Genomic DNA, 19707 nt, shown 5'->3' with positions numbered 1-19707 from the left:
CGATCGCATGTACGGTTGTGGATTTATTACGTTTTGTTTGAAGGCTTCGATAACTGATTTTGTGTGTGGATGAACGCGTTTCTAATGGTATTTTGATTCCCTAAATAGCTTTCCTTACCTCAGTGCAGTCCTCCTCCCCCACCTCATGTGGAGAAAGCCTCTTGAGGGGGAGGGGCGACCAGGCAAGTCAGGACAGTCTCTATATTGCAGATAGAGAAAGGAGCTGTGTGATATTAGGCTTTATAAGTACTGAAGGAACACTGCTTGTATGTCCTAATGATAGTGTAGTGGTTATGGTGAATGGCTTTTGTGCGGGCTCAGCAATTCAGCTATTCAGCATTCCCACTCGCATTTTCCTCAGGAAATGCATTGTCTAGTTCTTAATTTTAATTTTATTCCGTAAGTTTTTTGGCTCTGCGTAACTTCTGCATACTTTCAGCTATTGAGACCATTCAACTTTTAAAATGTTCATCTCGTTCAGCTAACGATGGGACTTCTTCAAGTTTTTTTGTACTATTTATACTTTTTAAAATATTAAGCTTTTAGACACTTTTTTTTAACATTGAAGTCAATGAGAACATCCTTTTTCCTGCTTCAAAACACACGTTCTGCCAAAAGTTTCAGCTCCTTCATACTTTCACTTACAGACACCAAACAAACTTTAAAGCGGTCACAAAATATTCAGCTATCCAAACATGACTTTTTAGATTGATATCTTTTACGGTTTTTGTGAAAACGCAATTTACGTTTAGTGAATTTTTCAGAAAATGTTATCGGTTATAATGTAACCCTATGGAGCAGCTTTAGAGTGTGTCATGTGACCTTTACAGCACAGATCATCCACAAAAAAAAATTATCTTTAAAAAAGGGGGAACAAATTGCTCTCACGCCCACAAGATCTACTTGTCATACACAATTTATATATCAAAACGTAGGTATGTTTGTCTGGTTTCAGGCAATGTGATCAGTTTTGTGATACACATTTTATTTTTAGTTCCAGGAGCTTCTAAAGGACAAGAGCGACAAAACCACTCTCATTGACTTTCATGTTAAAAAATTTAAAAATGTTCCTGCAAAACACACAAAGACGCTCTTTTCTAAATCGCTGGCATGGCCACATTTTTAAGTTTTTATCAACATAAATTTTATACCGATTTGTTCACAAAAGCCTTGTGTTTCAAACGGTGAAGTCGCTGTATCGATCGCATGTACGGTTGTGGATTTATTACGTTTTGTTTGAAGGCTTCGATAACTGATTTTGTGTGTGGATGAACGCGTTTCTAATGGTATTTTGATTCCCTAAATAGCTTTCCTTACCTCAGTGCAGTCCTCCTCCCCCACCTCATGTGGAGAAAGAGGGGGGAGGGGCGACCAGGCAAGTCAGGACACTCTCTATATTGCAGATAGAGAAAGGAGCTGTGTGATATTAGGCTTTATAAGTACTGAAGGAACACTGCTTGTATGTCCTAAAGATACTGTAGTGGTTATGGTGAATGGCTTTTGTGCGGGCTCAGCAATTCAGCTATTCAGCATTCCCACTCGCATTTTCCTCAGGAAATGCATTGTCTAGTTTAGTTTATTTTTAATGTTTTGATTGCTGCTATCACGTCTTCACCAGTAATGGGTTCTTCTAGTGACTTTTTTTTGAGATTGACATCTGGGGAAGATTAATATTTGAAAAGGAGTTGTTGGCCAATTTAAGTCTTATAGGTTTGAAAGATTTATTGATAGATTTCAGCGCTCATGCTAAGAAAGTACCTGTTTTATTGGATTTTATATAAAATGCATGTTTGGTATCGTGTAATGATTTGTTGGCAGATTCTGAAAGGAATAGGTCGTATTCAAGACAAGCTTTCTCTATGCGCACTTTTGCTTTTGGGAGTGGGGTTATTTTGAAAATCTATGTACGATGTATTAAACTCAGGCCCAGATTCTCAAAGGACTTACGGCGGCGTATCACCATGTACGCCGTCGTAAGTCCGAATGAGAGCCGTCGTATCTATGCGGCTCATTCTTAGAATCAGTTACGCATAAATTTGGCTAAGATACGAGCGGCATTAGTCTCTTACGCCGTCGTATCTTAGTTGCATATTTACGCTGGCCGCTAGGTGTCGCTTCCGTAGATTTCCGCATCGAATATGTAAATTAGCTAGATACGCCAATTCACGAACATATGTGCGCCCGGCGTATCAAGATACGTCGTTTACGTAAGACATACGCCGGCGTAAAGTTACCCCTCATAAAGCAGGGGTAAGTCATGTTGGGTTTGACGTCGGAAACGTACGAACAGCGTCGTATTTTACGTCGTTTGCGTAAGTCGTCCGTGAATGGGGCTGGACTTAAGTTACATTCACATCGACTAGGCATTGAGCGGGCGTAATTTAATTTGAAAATTCGACGTGATACTGAACATGCGCGCGCATGCGCCGTTCGAAAAAAGCGTCATTTACATGGGGTCATGATTAGTTTACATAAAACACGCCCCCCTGTTCCTCATTTGATTTAGGCGCGCTTACGCCAACACATTTACGCTACGCCGCCGTATCTTTAGAAGCAAGTGCTTTGTGAATACAGCACTTGCCTCTCTAAGTTGCGGTGGCGTAGCGTAAATACGATACGCCCGCTTACATTTACGCCGCCCTACGTGAATCTGGGCCTCAGTTTCTAAGTGTCCTGCAAGTGCTATACCCTAGTTGTTTTTTGAGTACTCCTCTTAGAACCGGTTTGTGAGCTTCCCAAAGTGTGAGAAAAGGGATTTCAGTATTTGTATTATGTTCTAGGTATTCCGTTAAAGCCTTCTCAATTGGCAAGTGATATGAAGGATGTTTAAGTAGTACATCTGGCAGGTACCAGGTGCGGTCGTGTGCTCTAGGTAAAATAGATGCTATTGAGGTAAAAAGCAAAATAGTTGGGCTGAGTAAAACCAATTAAGTGAAAAACTGAAATTCAAAAAAATGGCATAGATTGACAATAAAATGAAAAACAATGAGTGTACTCCAAGTGACAGATCGCTCTGTAAACATGTATAAGAAAAACACCCTAAATGTGAATGCTAAAGTGACACCAGTATATTCAGGGGAATAGCTGATGATATTGAATGTCCTGATGGGGACAAGCAGATATGTCCACCAGAATCAACATAAATACATGAGTGGACCAAAACAACTGTTCCAGATGGATGAGGCAAAGAAACAGTCTGATCTGGAAAGGAAAAACGTCCAAACTTCAAACACAAAGCTGATAGATGTGTGAAGACAGGGATTGAAGCTGTTATCCACCACCACCTCGTTGAAACTTTCTCCAGTGCCACACAGAATAATAAAGGGGGACCCTTACCAGAACTTTAGGACCTCAAGAGATAAGGACTGAAGCGCTTTTGCAGATATAAACCTCTGCAAAGGTTACACTGGATCGTCCGACCTCCAAGCTCCTCAGGATCTCCTCTGAAGCAAGTAGTGGGGGTGATAGCACCTCCTCTGAGTACCAGTCCGTGGATCATAAAGGGTAGTAGAAAATAGGCAACATGTGCATTATCTTCTTAAAAGGGGGGGGTATTTATTGCAAGGCTCAAGGCATTACAGAAAATTTGAAAAAGTTAAAAAAGCTGGCATGTGTTAAAAACAAACAATACGAGCGCCCGTGCTTCCGGGGTCACGTGGGAGTGTGGTGACGTCACTGCGTAGAACCGCCCTGACCAGTTTCGACAGAGATGTCGTTTTCAAAGGGCACGGGCGACGCACTGAAGTTTGTTTCGACACGATAAACCGGAAGGAGGTCGGGAGCCAGACCTCGTTGGGGGTGTCATTGTGGGCGGCCTCCAGAGGAAAGGGCCAATCACGGCGCTTCCTCGTCTGACTCGGTCCACTAGTAAACATATCATCCTCCTCACATTGCTACTAGATGACTGAAACCATTCACAGCCAGTAATCTATATCACCGCCATTGGGCAGAAGCAACAATAGGATAGATTGTAAGCTCTAACGAGCAGGGCCCTCTGATCATTCCTGTATTAAATTGTATTGTAACTATAGTGTCTTCCCTGATGTTGTAAAGCGCTGCGTAAACTGTTGGCGCTATATAAATCCTGTATAATAATAATAATAATAATAACAGACTAATGAAACATTCGATCTTGCAATAACGGATGTCAGGTCTTCCAGATAACCCATAGATGAGGGACACAAATGAATTTAAATAAGTATCCAATCATTATTAGGGGCAAATGGGGGGCGGAACGAGCGGTCACATAATAGTAACCACAATAGGAACACCTGCTTGGATATTCATATAGGGGCAAGTGAATACCCATCGTAAGGGATTAGCTCGGTAGCGGGGTGTGTGACCCCCCTGGATGGGTTCACTACACACTGATTTATCCAGAGAAACAGCCGAAGACGGTTGAAAGCAAAGATTTTGGTTTATTCTTCCATCTTGCTGGAAACAAGTGCAAGCATCCAAACAGCATAAACAAAATCAAACATAAAATAAACCCTGGCCACTTGGGGCATCTACCTTCACCACACAGGAACCTATCTATGGAGTCTGGCACAGCCTAGTGCTGGGCAGACACTGCTGGTCCTACAGCAGAAAACAATAGTCTCTTTGATTTTTATCACACAGAAAAATCAACAGCACCTCACCTCTTCAGAAGTATTTCTGCTCACTGCTCTCCTTCACTCAGAAAGCCTCAGGATGCAGCAAACAGTAGTAATCCTCTGGATTACTTATAGAGTAATCCAGTAATCCTCATTCTGAACAGCTGAAGTTTTTCAACGCCCTTAAATCTTTCTGGCTACTTCTGCAGCCGACACCTGATAATTGGTGTATTGTTTAAACAAGGCAGAAATGTATCTCCCGTCTGTGACAACACCCACAGATTTACCTGACTTCCTGTCACATACCCCCCCTCTTGTTTCAACCCTAGGGTTGGGACACAAGTTGCCAGGCAGGCATGCACTCGGGACAACCCATCTGCATTCCCCATTTTAGCACCGGGGCGATGCGTTACCACAAAACTAAATTCATGGAGGGCCAGGAACCACCTATTCTCCTATTGGTCTTTGTTCTGTGCCATCCACTTCAATGGGGCATGATCCGTCACTAGTTCAAACTGTCTACCCAAGAGGTAATAGCAATGAGAAGAGGAAGATGGACAGCCGCACTCCAGAAAAACTTTTAAAAGCAAGTTGTCTTTATTTTTAAACTGGAACATGTACAGTCACTGCAACCACAAAACAGGACAGCCGGCGCATTTCGCACTTTACTAGTGCTTAGTCATGGCTCAGCCATGTTCCATTTTAAAAAATAAAGACAACTTTCTTTTAAAAGTTTTTCTGGAGTGCGGCTGTCCATCTTCCTCTTCTTATTGCTATTGCTATGTGCATCGCCAGCACCTTGGTAATCCGACCGTCCCTAATCATCTACAAGGCTCACCTGGAGCGGTGAAAATCTTTCTCTACCCAAAAGGTAGTACCGGAGAGAATCCAAAGCCCATTTCACCGCCAAACACTGTTTTTCAATGGTGGCATAATTCTCCTCATGAGCCTTCAACTTTCGGCTGAGGTACATAACAGGATGTTCCTCCCCCTTGATAATCTGGGACAGTACAGCTCCTAACCCCACATTTGACGCATCTGTCTGAACCACAAAGTCCCGTGAAAAATCAGGCGAATTTAAAACTGGCTGACTACATAAGGCCTGTTTTAAAGCCTGAAAAGCTGTTTCTGCTTCGAGGGTCCATTTGGTCATTACAGACTCCTTCCCTTTGGTCAAATTGGTCAGGGGATCAGCTGTGAGGCAAAATGGGGGATAAAGCGGCGATAATAGCCCGCGATCCCCAAAAATGCACAAACTTGTTTCTTGTTGGTGGGACGTTACCAATCCTGAATAGCCTCAACTTTGTTTATTTGGGGCTTGATTAGACCTCTTCCAATGGTATACCCCAGATACTTCGCCTCTTCTAGCCCAAGGGTACATTTTTTTGGATTGGCTGTAAACCCGGCTTTCCAGATGGAATCCAGCACAGCCTGAACTTTTGGTAAATATGAGTCCCTGTGGATGACAACGTCATCGAGGTATGCAGCAGCATAGGCTCGATTAGGCCGAAGGGTCTTATCCATGGTGCGTTGAAATGTGGCGGAAGCATTCTGTAACCCAAAAGGCATCCTCCGATATTGGAAAGATCCGTCTGGAGTTACAAATGCTGTTTTTTCCCTGGCCGACTCCGAGAGAGGAATTTGCCAATAATTCTTGGTCAGGTCCAACGTCGTCATGTACTGGGCAGTGCCTAGGCGATCAATCAGTTCATCTATGCGGGCATAGGATAGGTGTCAAACTTAGTGATTTGATTCAGGCGGCGAAAGTCATTACAAAACCACCAACTTCCATCTGGTTTGGGCACTAAGACAATGGGACTGGACCAATCACTATTTGACTTTTCTATCACCCCCAGCTCAAGCATTTTTTTTACTTCCTGGCGAATTGCCTCACGCCGGGCTTCTGGAATTCTATAAGGCTTTAACTTGAACTTATCCCCTGGTGTGGTGATAATGTCATGTCCAACTCCGGAGACCCAACCTGGCAGGTCTGAAAACTTCTCCTTATTACGGAGCACAAATTCTTTAACCTCCTGTTGCTGAGTTTTGGATAGAGTCTCCGCTATTCCAACTTCAGGGACAGCCAGGTTAAATGGAGCAGAAAATCGGGTAGTCTTAGCGACCAAGGACTCTCTATCCTTCCATGGTTTCAGCAAGTTCACGTGATAGAGCTGCTCAGGTTTTCATCTTCCCTGTTGGCTAATTTTATAATTCACCACCCCCATTTTCTCCAACACTTCATAGGGACCCTGCCATTTGGCTAGGAATTTACTTTTGACCGTGGGGACCAGCACCAACACCCTATCACCAGGTGCAAAGGAACGGACCTGGGCCCCACGATTGTAAATCCTTTGAGCCATTTGGGCTTGGGCTAAATGTTCCTTCACAATCGTTATCACTCGGGCAATTCTATCTTGCATTTGGGCCACATGTTCAATCACACTTCGATGAGGGGAACTCTCACTCTCCCATGTTTCCCTGGCAATGCCCAGTAGGCCCCGGGGGTGCCTCCAATACAGTAGCTCAAACGGAGAGAACCCTGTGGACGATTGGGGGACCTCTCTTATGGCAAACATCAGATAAGGGAGCAGATAATCCCAATTTTTTCCGTCTTTATCCACCACCTTCCTTAACATTTGTTTTAAGGTTTTATTAAACCTTTCCACTAACCCGTCTGTTTGAGGGTGATATACTGATGTACATAATTGGGTCACTTTCAAGAGTTTACAAAGTTCTTTGGTCACCCTAGACATAAACGGGGTGCCCTGGTCAGTTAGGACTTCCTTAGGAAGACCCACACGGCTGAAAACCTGAAATAACTCTTTGGCAATGGTTTTCGCAGAGGTGTTTCGGAGAGGAATCGTTTCTGGGTAACGGGTGGCATAGTCCATTATTAACAATTTGGCTGGTGCCCTCTAGTGGACTTCAGTAAGGGGCCAACCAAGTCCATGGCGATCCTCTCAAACGGGACCTCGATAATGGGCAGGGGTACCAGCTGACTGCGGAAATGTGGCATGGGTGCAGTAATCTGACACACTGGACAAGAAGAGCAGTACAATTCCACTTCCTTAGTGATCCCAGGCCAATAAAACCTCTGGGTGATCCTCTCCGTTTTTTTCTGCTCCTAAATGTCCAAGAATGTGCCCATGGGCCAGTTCCAAAACCATCTTGGGGTACGGTTTAGGCACTACCAGTTGTTCAATGGTGTCCTCTATCCTCTGTGACACTCGATATAACAGGTCCCTTTCAATAATGAAGTAAGGGAGGGCAACCCTCTTGTCAGGGTTAACTAACTCCCCATCTATCTTCACTACATTCTCCCGGGCTCTTAGCAATGTGGGGTCCCTCAATTGCTCAGTGATGACATTTTCTCTGTGCACCTTGAGGTCATCAAACCCTATTGGCCATTGTTCCTCTTCTGCGGTAGCAGGCTCCTCCCTAGGGACTGGTGTTTCCCCTGAGAATTCCCACCTTCCCACCTATAGGTAAGACTGAGAATGGAAACTCAAGAGAATCCTCACAGTTAGAGGTTTCTGGAGTCGATGTTTCAGGCTCAGAAGAACCACCTACTGGGGAATCTGGGTAGTCCCAGAGTTCCCAGAACTTTGGGAAATCTCTTCCCACAGTGGCGTCATGTGGCAGTTTGGGAACTAAACCCACCTGGTGACACAAGTTAGAGGGAAGTTTCAAAGGAAACCGTAGTCACCGGATATTCTCGAGTGTCCCCATGTACACAAACTACAGCCATTTTCCTAGGATGCAAGGTTTTTCCCACCACTAGATCACTTTTCACTAAGGTGACCAGGCTACCTGAATCCAACAATACCATAACATCTTTACCATCTAAGCACATTCTATATAAAGGTTTCTAATTTCCCTTTACTGCAGTGCATGTGGTTGCAAAAAGGGACTGTCGTCTCTCTGTCAGAAAGTCACACTGCATGGGTTCATCACCCGCTGGGCAAACCGCTGCTACATGTCCCTCTTCCCGGCAACGGTAACAAATCAACCTTCTGGTCCTCTCCTGTGGGATGGGTCTTCCAGGCCGCTCTCGCCAAACATTAGCAGTAGTCCCGATAATTCCTCTAGTTCATGGGTGCTCAACCTGTGGCTCTCCAGCTGTTGCAGAACTTCAAGTCCCATCATGCCTCTGCCTTTGGGAGTCATGCTTGTAACAGTCAGTAGCTTGCAATGCCTCATGGGAATTGTAGTTCTGAAACAGCTGGAGAGCCACAGGTTGAGCACCCATGCTCTAGTTGCTCCTTGGTCCCTCTCTCCACCCCATCCCTTGATGCAGTCTTACCTATAGGTGGGAAGGGTCTGGTCTTGGGGTGGAAAGTCTGTGCGTCTCTGGTGGAAGAGGACAAATTCTCTGTTGTTGGGTACCTTTCGACCAGGTCTACAAGTTTGTCTGCGGTTTCCTGACCACCATGGTTCACCCAATTCTGCAGGGTGTTAGGAAGAGACCTAAGAAATTTGTCCATGACTACTCGCTCCAAAATTTTTGGTCCGGACAGAGTTTCTGGCTGCAGCCATTTCTTAGCCAAATGAATGAGGTCATACATCTGCGACCGAGGTGGCTTCCTCTGCTGATAACTCTAATTGTGGACCCGCTGAGCACGGACATCCAGGGTTACACCGAAACGTGCCAATATTTCCAATTTTAACCGATCATAGTTTTTTGCATCTGCAAGCTCCAAATCAAAATATGCCTTTTGGGCTTCTCCAGATAATAGGGGGGCCACTAGTCCAGCCCACTGTTCTTTAGGCCAACTCTCTTTCCGCTGCTCTCTCAAACGTGGTCAGAAACATCTCAGGGTCCTCATTTGCAGTCATCTTTGGCAATAAGTGTCTTACCCGAAAAGTCGGTATGTTACTGGCCTGACTCCCAGCCTCGGTCTGCTGTCTCTGAAGCTGTGTCACGATGGCCTCCATTTGCTGCTGGTGTCTGTTCCAAGCCTGCAATGCTCTCTTGGTGAGCATGTTGTTGAGCTGCGTGAGCCTGTTGAGCTGCAAGGCTGCGCTGCAAAGCTGCATTTGCCTGTTGTTGATTTGCATTTGCTAAAGCCAGCTGTTTCAGTATCTCCTCCATTTTGATTTGACTTTAACTGCCCGCGGCACTCCGCCATGTGTAGGGGATTAGCTCGGTAGCGGGGTGTGTGACCCCCTGGATGGGTTCACTACACACTGATTTATCCAGAGAAACAGCCGAAGACGGTTGAAAGCAAAGATTTTGGTTTATTCTTCCATCTTGCTGGAAACAAGTGCAAGCATCCAAATGGCATAAACAAAATCAAACATAAAATAAACCCTGGCCACTTGGGGCGTCTACCTTCACCACACAGGAACCTATCTTTGGAGTCTGGCACAGCCTAGTGCTGGGCAGACACTGCTGGTCCTACAGCTGAAAACAATAGTTTTATTTTTATTTTTATCACACAGAACAATTAACAGCACCTCACCTCTTCAGAATTATTTCTGCTCACTGCTCTCCTTCACTCAGAAAGCCTCAGGATGCAGCAAACAGTAGTAATCCTCTGGATTACTTATAGAGTAATCCAGTAATCCTCATTCTGAACAGCTGAAGTTTTTCAACGCCCTTAAATCTTTCTGGCTACTTCTGCAGCCGACACCTGATAATAATTGGTGTATTGTTTAAACAAGGCAGAAATGTATCTCCCGTCTGTGACAACACCCACAGATTTACCTGACTTCCTGTCACATACCCCCCCTCTTGTTTCAACCCTAGGGTTGGGACACAAGTTGCCAGGCAGGCATGCACTCGGGACAACCCATCTGCATTCCCCATTTTAGCACCGGGGCGATGCGTTACCACAAAACTAAATTCATGGAGGGCCAGGAACCACCTATTCTCCTATTGGTCTTTGTTCTGTGCCATCCACTTCAATGGGGCATGATCCGTCACTAGTTCAAACTGTCTACCCAAGAGGTAATAGCAATGAGAAGAGAGAGAGAGAGAAAGCTGGGAAATAGAACTCAATCAAACTATACCTAATAAAAAGAAGAGACAGGTATTAGAATATGTCCAGGCCACATCGATGGATGCAAAAGTAAAAGAAACTAACTATAAGTTACTAACTAAATGGTATTACGTTCCAATTAAATTGCATAGAATGAATAGTGAGGCCTCCCCCCTATGCTGGAGAGAGTGCGGGATGGAGGGAACTCATGCCCACATATGGTGGCAATGCCCCCTCATACAGGTATACTGGCGGGAGATACTAGGATTGATAAAAAAAATTAGTGGATATGAGATAAGATATGACCCATGGGAATGTCTGTTTCATACTACGAGTCTGTCCAGGAAAAAGTATAGAGGTACCCTGGTCCCGTTCCTATTGAATGGAGCCAAGGCACTAATACCTAGGAACTGGAGGGAAAAAAGAGTACCCTCGATAGGGGAATGGCTCCAAGAAATTGATAGAATTAAAGTGATGGAGGAACTGTGGTCCTTTCATGTAGAGTCCGGGCCAAGATTTGAAATGATCTGGAAGGGATGGAGGGACTTTAGGGCCAGGGGGCGGGATGGGGGAGATGGGGGAGGAGGGAGTAGAGGGGAATAGAGGAGACCGCTAGTTAGGACTCCTTCTAGAGTACCCCCCCGCTTATCTGTGTTTTTTTTTTTTTGTGGGTGTTTTTATTTTAAAACGTGGGTAATGTTCACAATAAGGGAAAATTATAGTCCCTATAATAGACTGTCTTGTTTTTGTTTCTTCTCTCTCTTTTTTTTCATAATATAGGGGAAATTGCCTTTTTTCTTATTCCCCTTCTTATTATCTAGTACTTGATTTTTTTTTTCTCTTCTCACAATATGGGGAAATTGTCTATATATTTTTTGGATTTTTTTTTTGTATCTCCCCTCTTATCATATAGGATTTTTCTTTTTGCTTTTTCTTTTTCTCTCTCCTTATAATATAGGGGAAATTTTTTCACTCCCCTTCTTAGTATGTAGTTTCTATCTTTTTTATTTATTTATTTATTTTTCTCTTCTCTCTCTCCCTTCTCTTTCCCTCTCTCTCTCTCTCTTTGCCCTTCCCCCCCATCTAATATGGGTAGGGTATTCCTATCCCTAGGTATTTCCCATAGACAATAGATAGGGAAAGACTGGTTCGGGAGGTAGAATGGGATGGAGAAATCCAGGAGTAGGACTGGCAGAGGACTATCCAGCTTTTATACTCTTTTAGTGTAAGGGGTACATATTGAGACCTTGTATGTTAGTTTGTATATTGATTTTATGTTGTATTTATTGTACTGTTTTGTAAAAAAAATGAATAAAAGATTTTTTGGAAAAAAAGAAAGCCTCAGGATGCAGCAATCAGTAATCCTCTGGATTACTTATAGAGGCCTCATTCTGAACAGCTGAAGTTTTCCAACGCCCTTAAATCTTTCCGGCTACTTCTGCAGCCGACACCTGATAATAATTTTTGTATTGTTTAAACAAGGCAGAAATGTATCTCCCATCTGTGACAACACCCACAGATTTACCTGACTTTTCCTGTCACACCATATAAATGTGAAAAAGTGAATGAACCCCATTTAGTAACGGGGAGATTACTAGTGCAAAAGATGGAAACCTCTGATAATAAGAGATATTCCAATGCAAATTATTAAAGTTATTTATATACATGATAAGAGGTAACAAAGAGGTAGTGTGGTGTGCTCACGTATAGAGTCATTATAGACCTGACTTCAGTTGTACAATCTTAGATAAATGTGAATCATGAATTATCGATAAAAGCATTGATTTCAATTTCTACGTTCAGGCCCAATGGTTTTAAACATTTGACTCTGTATATCCAACTCATTTCTAATTTAGAAATGGCCCTCTTTTTTGAACCTCCTCTCCAGTGACATTGAAGTTTGTCAATGGCTATAAACGAGGTCCCTGCCGGGTCTCTATGGTGTACTTCCCTATAGTGTTTGGATACAGAATGTTCCTTGTAACCCTTTCTAATATAGTTTGTGCTTGTTTAGTCTCACATGGAGTGGTCTAATGCAGTGTTTTTCAACTCCAGTCCTCAAGGCACACCAACAGGTCATGTTTTCAGGATTTCCTTTAGATGAAACGGCTGTGGTGATTACTAAGGCAGTGAAACTGATCAAATCACCTGTGCAAAATAATGGAAAGCCTGAAAACATGACCTGTTGGTGTGCCTTGAGGACTGGAGTTGAAAAACACTGGTCTAATGGTGCGTCCAATATATTGGAGCCTATAAGGGCAGATTAAAAGATGGACCACATGGGTAGTTGAACATGTAATAAAGCTCTTAATGTCAAAAGACTGTGAAGTACTGTTGGATACAAAATTAGTAATTTTACGGTCTTTAATTTTATTAATGGTGCAGACCGGACACTTCTTACATTTATAGTAGCCTACCCAATTCTGAAAAAACATAGGCTTGTTACATGGAGGATCACACACACTTTGGGCAAGTGAGTTCTTTAGGGAGGGCACTCCTCTGAAGACTACCAAGGGTCTTTCTGGAAGAATGGGTCCCAGGATCGCATCATCCTTGATCAGATGCCAATGTTTGCGCACTAATTTTTTTATTAAGTGCTGATCCAAGAATCCTGTAATGAATGGCCAGGCATAGTCGCCCTGTACTCCCACAGCTTTAGGTTTATCGACCAAAAGGGTGTTTCTATCTAGTTTCTCAACTTCAGAAATTTTTAATTCCAAATCGCTGTCTGAATATCCCTTTTCTAAAAATATGTGAGTCATCACCTTCGCCTGTACCTTGAAGTCCTCGACCTTAGTACAATTGCGGCGCAAGCGTATGTATTGACTCTTGGATACTGAATCGAACCATTGGTGATGATGGCAGCTATCCCGAGGGATAAAGGAATTCCTATCGGTTGTTTTAAAGTACATAGAGGTCAGGAATTGCCCCTCCTCCACACGTATCTGTAGATCCAAAAAATGTATACACTGTTGGTCTGCCTCATATTTAAACTGTATCCCTCTGTCATTAATATTTAGTGATTCCATAAAAAGATCAAGTGAGTCTCTGGGGCCTTTCCATAGGAGAAGGACGTCGTCTGTAGCGGACCCACAGGACCAGTTCGGGCCTGCGGTCGGCATAGACGACGTCCTCCTCCCTCTTACCCTTAAACAGGTTGGCTAGGCTGGGGGAAAATTTAGCCCCCATAGCAACCCCCCTGTTTTGTAAATAAAATTCCCCATTAAACCAAAAAAAGTTGTGTAGTAGCGAACTTGAGCCGCTCCATGATGAAGTCTTTGTTTGCTAACTAGACTGGTGTCCATGTCCAGATAATATTTAACTGACGAGATTCCCAACTGGTGGGGGATAATAGTATATAAGGACGTCACGTCTGCTGTGACCATCCATATGTCTTCTTCATAAGGGAACGCACTCAGAAGGTTGATAACCTGTTTACTGTCCTTGATGTAAGCTGGCAGTGATTTAACTAAAGGCTGTAGGTATCCGTCAATATACTTCCCAGCTCTGAAGGTAATGAAGTCTATCCCACTTATAATGGTATGCCCCAGGGGATGTACAGGATCTTTATGTATTTTAGGGAGATAATACATAATTGGTATCCGTGATGAGACGGGCACCAAAAAGGCCTTCTCTTTTTTATTGAGAATACCTGAACTGAATCCTGATTGGACAATAGAATTCAGGATTTTCCTATATCGAAACCTAGGGTCCCCAGAAAGAGGAACATAGGTCTCGGTGTCCCCAACCAAGGATTCCAACTCTTTAATGTAGTCTACTTTATCCAAGATGACGATTTTGCCCCCTTTATCAGCGGGGCGGATGATAATGTTTTTATTATCACATAAACGGTCCAATCCTGTTTGTAGGGTAATATTCAACTTGGTTTTCTTAACATTGATTTTCTCCAAATCTCTAAGGACATCCCTGAACACTCTAACTGAAGGGGTGAGACCACCAGGAGGGTTGAAAAGGGACGCATTCGCCAGATTGGAATGTTTCACCTCAAGTACATCAATCCTTTTGTCTCCAATTGGATTGGACATAATATGTCTCTTTACACTTAATTTTCTGGTGTATTTATGGATGTCCATATAGGTTTGAAATTTGTTTAACTTTTGAGGTGGAGCAAATTTCAAACCCTTATCCAAGAGTAACAATTCTTCTTGAGATAGTTCAATGGTACTTAGGTTATATATATCCTGACCTACTATCAGGGCCGATCCTAGGGTCATATGCGCCTGGGTGCAGAAATATTTCTGGCGCCCCTACAAGGGCATGGTCACCTTACTAACCCCTCCCCTTTTGCAATTGTTTCTATGGCAACAACTCAAACACAGAAATGCTCCCCTAAGGAGTCATTGTTACCCCAGGATCCTCCCATGATCTCTTAACAATAAACGAAATACAGGAAGAGAAGCAGAGTACTCTAATTGAACCTGGAGGGGGGTCTCTCTAATGGACACAGAGAGGGCTTCTGTTAGAGAGTCTGTTTAGAACGAGCCCCCAGACACAATACAGGAGATGGTCAGAGACTGCAGACATAGAACAGGAGATGATCAGGGACTGCAGACATGGTCAGAGACTGCAGACAGGGTACAAGAGATCAATGCAGCCTCACCAGTGCCCCCCAAATGCAGCCTACCAGTGCTCATAAAATGCAGCTCACCAATTGGGCTGAGAGAGAGGGTAGTGGACAGAGAGATGGGGCTTTAAATTGGAGGTCAGTATAGTGCTTCCTTACATTGGTGGCCAAGTAAAGGCAAGCTCTTTAACATTATTGCCCAGTATGGTGTCCTCTTACATAAGTGGTTAGCTGGAGAGGTCCCCCTTTACATGGGCGTTTAGTGCAGTGCTCTGTTACATTGACGATCAGTGGTAGAGGTGTCCTCGGTATGTGGTGTTGGTCCTGAAGTTTTGAATACACTCTAAGGCAGGAAATCAATTAGCAACTGTTCACTGCTCAAGGAGACTAGAAAAAGTGCCAAAGGAACCCTAGAGTTCTGACCTGACCCATCAGACTGATCCGACCCATCACATACTGATCCGACCCATCACATTACTGATCCGACCAATCACAGACTGATCCGACCCATCACAGACTGATCCGACCCATCACAGACTGATCCGACCCATCACAGACTGATCCGACCCATCACAGACTGACCCGACCCATCACAGACTGACCCGACCCATCACAGACTGACCCGACCCATCACAGACTGAACCCCCCTATTGCATATTGAACCCCCCATCGCAGACTGACCCCCAAATTCACAGACCACCCCATCAGACTGATCCCCCCCCCAATCACAGACCCCCCATCGCAGACTTACCCCCATATTGCAGACTGACTCCCCCCATATCGCATATGGGGGGAGTGGGCAGCGGGCGAGAGAGGACACAGACGAGGCTGCGGGCGCATTTAGTGACGCCTGGAGCCTCGGACGATACAGCGGCTGCTGCGGAAAAGCACAGTGCGGCGTGCCGACTTGATGGTGTCACTTGATGCTCCTGACACTTTGGCGCCCCCTCCCCTCTGGCGCCTGGGTGCACCCTGTCTGGGATCGGCCCTGCCTATGTTCTTTTCCTTTTTGTTTCTTTGATTTCCTCCCCCCTCTGCATCCTCTTTGTTCTATAGGCCTTTGCAGGGAGTAATCGGCCCTCGGAAAACCCCAATGTTGGGATGAATTTCTATCATGCCACGAGTCCCGTGAATAGGGATAATCGTAGCTTCCCATTGGGGGAGGCGGTGGGGGAGGGGGGTAGGTTGTAGGTTCTGAATGTTCTATCATTCCAGTTACCTCTGTCGGGAGTCCGGGTATCGTAATAATGGTTCCATTCTCTCCGGGGGCGATCCCCATAATGGGAATATCCATCATACAATGGTTGGAACCTATTAAAAACAGGTACCCTGTACTCCTCAAAATGGCCTTCTCCGTATGGTCTCCTAGGGGGACCATATTGCCCCCTATCCTTATAGTGATCTCCCTGCGGTTGGGGGTTCTTATTTTTACTCCTCCAAAGTGGTGACTTGGGAGGGGGTCCCTTATATGGTGTACTTACGGGTTTAGATCTCTGTGGGATAGGTGGAGGTCTAGATTCCCTTTCGGGTGATTTGTGCGAGACTTTTTTGATGGCATTAGTGGGTCTAGGTGTCGTTTGAGGCTGTACATTATTAGGACGGTTGACTAGAAAAAGTGCCAAAGGAACCCTAGAGTTCTGACCTGACCCATCACAGACTGACCCATCACATAATCATGTGAAAAAACAGTAACAAGCTAATTAGTTGCGCTGAGTAAAACCAATTAAGTGAAACATTTAAATAAAAAAAAATGGCATAGATTGAGAATAAAATGAAAAACAATGAGTGTACTCCAAGTGACAGATCGCTCTGTAAACATGTGTAAGAAAAACACCCTAAATGTGAATGCTAAAGTGACACCAGTATATTCAGGGGAATAGCTGATGATATTGAATGTCCTGATGGGGACAAGCAGATATGTCCACCAGAATCAACATAAATACATGAGTGGACCAAAACAACTGTTCCAGATGGATGAGGCAAAGAAACACAGTCTGATCTGGAAAGGAAAAATGTCCAGACTTCAACTTAGGGGCACATCGAAACATTGGACATTAAGGGATATAATATTTAAGGGAGCCATGGCAACCAAAACAGCAAATCACACTTACCAATTGTTCCAGGGTAGTGGCTACTCGGCTCGATCCACGCGGATTTAGTTGAAGTTGTTAGGAAAGAAAATCCAGTACGATCTGTCATAAAAAGGAAATAAAAAAACAAAAGAAAAAATAAGTAATTAGATTGATATAGACATATGAAGATTTAGAAGTTTCCCATACCTGGGGTAAAAATTCCCAGACAAGGGGCAGCTGGTCTTTGTCTGATCCCCGCATATTTCCGCGAGGACCAGAGGAAAGCAAGTGGCTGCACATGTAACATCCGTGCACATGGAATCCGCTTTTTTAAGAAAAAAGAAAAAAATCCATAGCCCAAATGTATGAAATTATAGGTCCTGACTGTGTTCGTTTAGTAGGATCTTGTGTTATTGGAAATTGTGTTATTGGACGTCGCTCTGTGTAAGAGGAGATAATAGAGCAGGGGTCTCCAAACATTCTAAACAAAGGGCCGGTTTATTGTCCTTTGGAATCTTGGAGGGCTGGACTTTGGCCAGCGGGGGGTGGAAATTTTCAGTGGGACTAAACATCTGGTATTAGGGGGAGGAATAGTGCCCCATTGTTAGTATCATAGGGAGGATTGGTGCCCCATTAGTGGTGTCAGTGGGAGAAATGGTGCTCCGCTCTTGGTGTCAGATGGCAGAATAGTGTCTCGCATCAGTGGGAGGCATAGTGCCCCAAAGGCCGGATAAAGGTAAGCAAAGGGCCGTTCCTGGCCCTCGAGCCACAGTTTGAAGACCACTGTAATAGAGTATAACTTGGGGGGGGGGGGGGGGGATTCAGGAAGTTCATCAAGTGGGCTGATACTAACAAAACCTGTAATTGCTCAATTATTATACGTTTCAGATAAGTGGAACAAAATGAACTTCTAGTTGTAGGAACAATTTTCAACGTTGGTAACTTTATAAAAATACCTATTAGAAAAAGATTAACAGTTTAACTGCAATAAAGGCCATATAGCCAAAAAGGGTAATGAAAAGAGTTAACAAGCTTATTTTAGCTAGAACACAAGTTCGGATCAATATTGTATGTGAAAATGAGGCGAAATTGATAAAGGTAAAAATAATAAAAAATTTAAATATTGTTAAACAGAGCAATGGATCCATTAATTAGGCAAGTTCCATTAAAGTTTTATAATAAATGAGTACCAGAATGGCCTCTAAAGTTAGATAGCTTATTATTATAGTTCAGCAATTAATTGCATTGCTGATCTCCCATAAGATGTTATTTAAGCAAAAAGAAAAAGTTTTGCTAGATAATTTCCATTGGTTTTATCATTGGCTTATTTCAATCTTATATGAGATTGAGGCAAATTTTGTAAGATAAAAGTAATTAAAAAATAAAAATTGATTGCAAGATGGAAAGTTTGTTCCATAAGTCTAGGCAATTTTCGTTAAAGTTTTATAAATGTATTGGGGTTAACAATTCCCCCAAGGTTTGGGACGTTTACTGATAGGTCAGAAAGAATGTTAAGGTTTGTGAAGAAGGTTGTTTCAGCAGTTTTTGCATTGCTGTTCTCCTACAGGATGCTGCTGCAGCCGTATCAGTTAGAGGGGTGTTGTCGTAGAGTTCTGTCAGTCCATGGAGTCGTCTTGGGATGAGGGTACGAATCATCCTCTTTTGTGTAAATAGGAGTTTCCATTTCTTTCCTCAGATTGAGATGCATTATGTATAGAAGATGCTGAGGCTGATTTTCTTCGAGTAATCGTTGCTGCAGCATTCCTATCTATCAAATTGAGGTAATGTAGAGCTAGTTTGAGCTTTTCAGCTGTTCTGCAGGAGATTCTGGTTCCATGGTGTTTGAAACGTAAGGCGAATGGGAAACCCCATTGGTATTTGATGTTGTGGCGTTGAAGTTCCATTAACTGTGGCTTCATTGCCCTTCTTTTAGAAATAGTTAATTGTAATAGATCTGCAAAGACCTGATCATTTTGCCCTTCAAAAATTAGATTATTTTGTTTTCTGGCTGCATTTAAAAGTTGCTCTTTTGTCCGGTAGAAGTGGAATTTTGCTATTATGTCACGAGAAGGGCCATCCATTTTTTTGGGCATAAAGGCCCTGTTTACTCTGTCCATCTCCAGTCTTTCAATTGGTATACCTGGTTGTAATTCTTGGCATAGCGCTGTTATTGTTGCTTGTAGGTCTATGACAGATTCAGGTATACCTCTGAAGCGCAAGTTAGAACTTCTGGCGCGATTTTCAAAGTCCTCTAATCTGTTCTGGAGTGTGATATTTTCTTCTTTAAGATTTTCCATTTCTGACAGGTAATCTTGTGTAGTATATTCCATTTCTTCCACTTTAAGTTCCAGTGCAGCAGTGCGGTGTCCCAATTCTCTGATTTCCTTTGTTAGGTTGCTAGTAATTTGCTCTGAGGTTTGTTTAAGTGCTTTGTGAAGCATTTTTTCAAATTGTTTTAAAATATTTGAGGGAAC

General features: G+C 43.5%; 1 protein-coding gene across 1 annotated transcript in view; it reads left to right on the top strand.

Moving 5' to 3' along the window:
* The window catches only part of NFATC3 (nuclear factor of activated T cells 3), a 734948-nt gene that overhangs the window by 252152 nt on the left and 463089 nt on the right, over positions 1–19707 (top strand). The gene's annotated exons all lie outside the window — the stretch shown is intronic.

The sequence above is a fragment of the Rana temporaria genome, chromosome 11, assembly GCF_905171775.1.
Source record: "Rana temporaria chromosome 11, aRanTem1.1, whole genome shotgun sequence".
NCBI classification, from domain to species: domain Eukaryota; kingdom Metazoa; phylum Chordata; class Amphibia; order Anura; family Ranidae; genus Rana; species Rana temporaria.
This window is presented reverse-complemented; position numbering and strand designations above follow the sequence as displayed.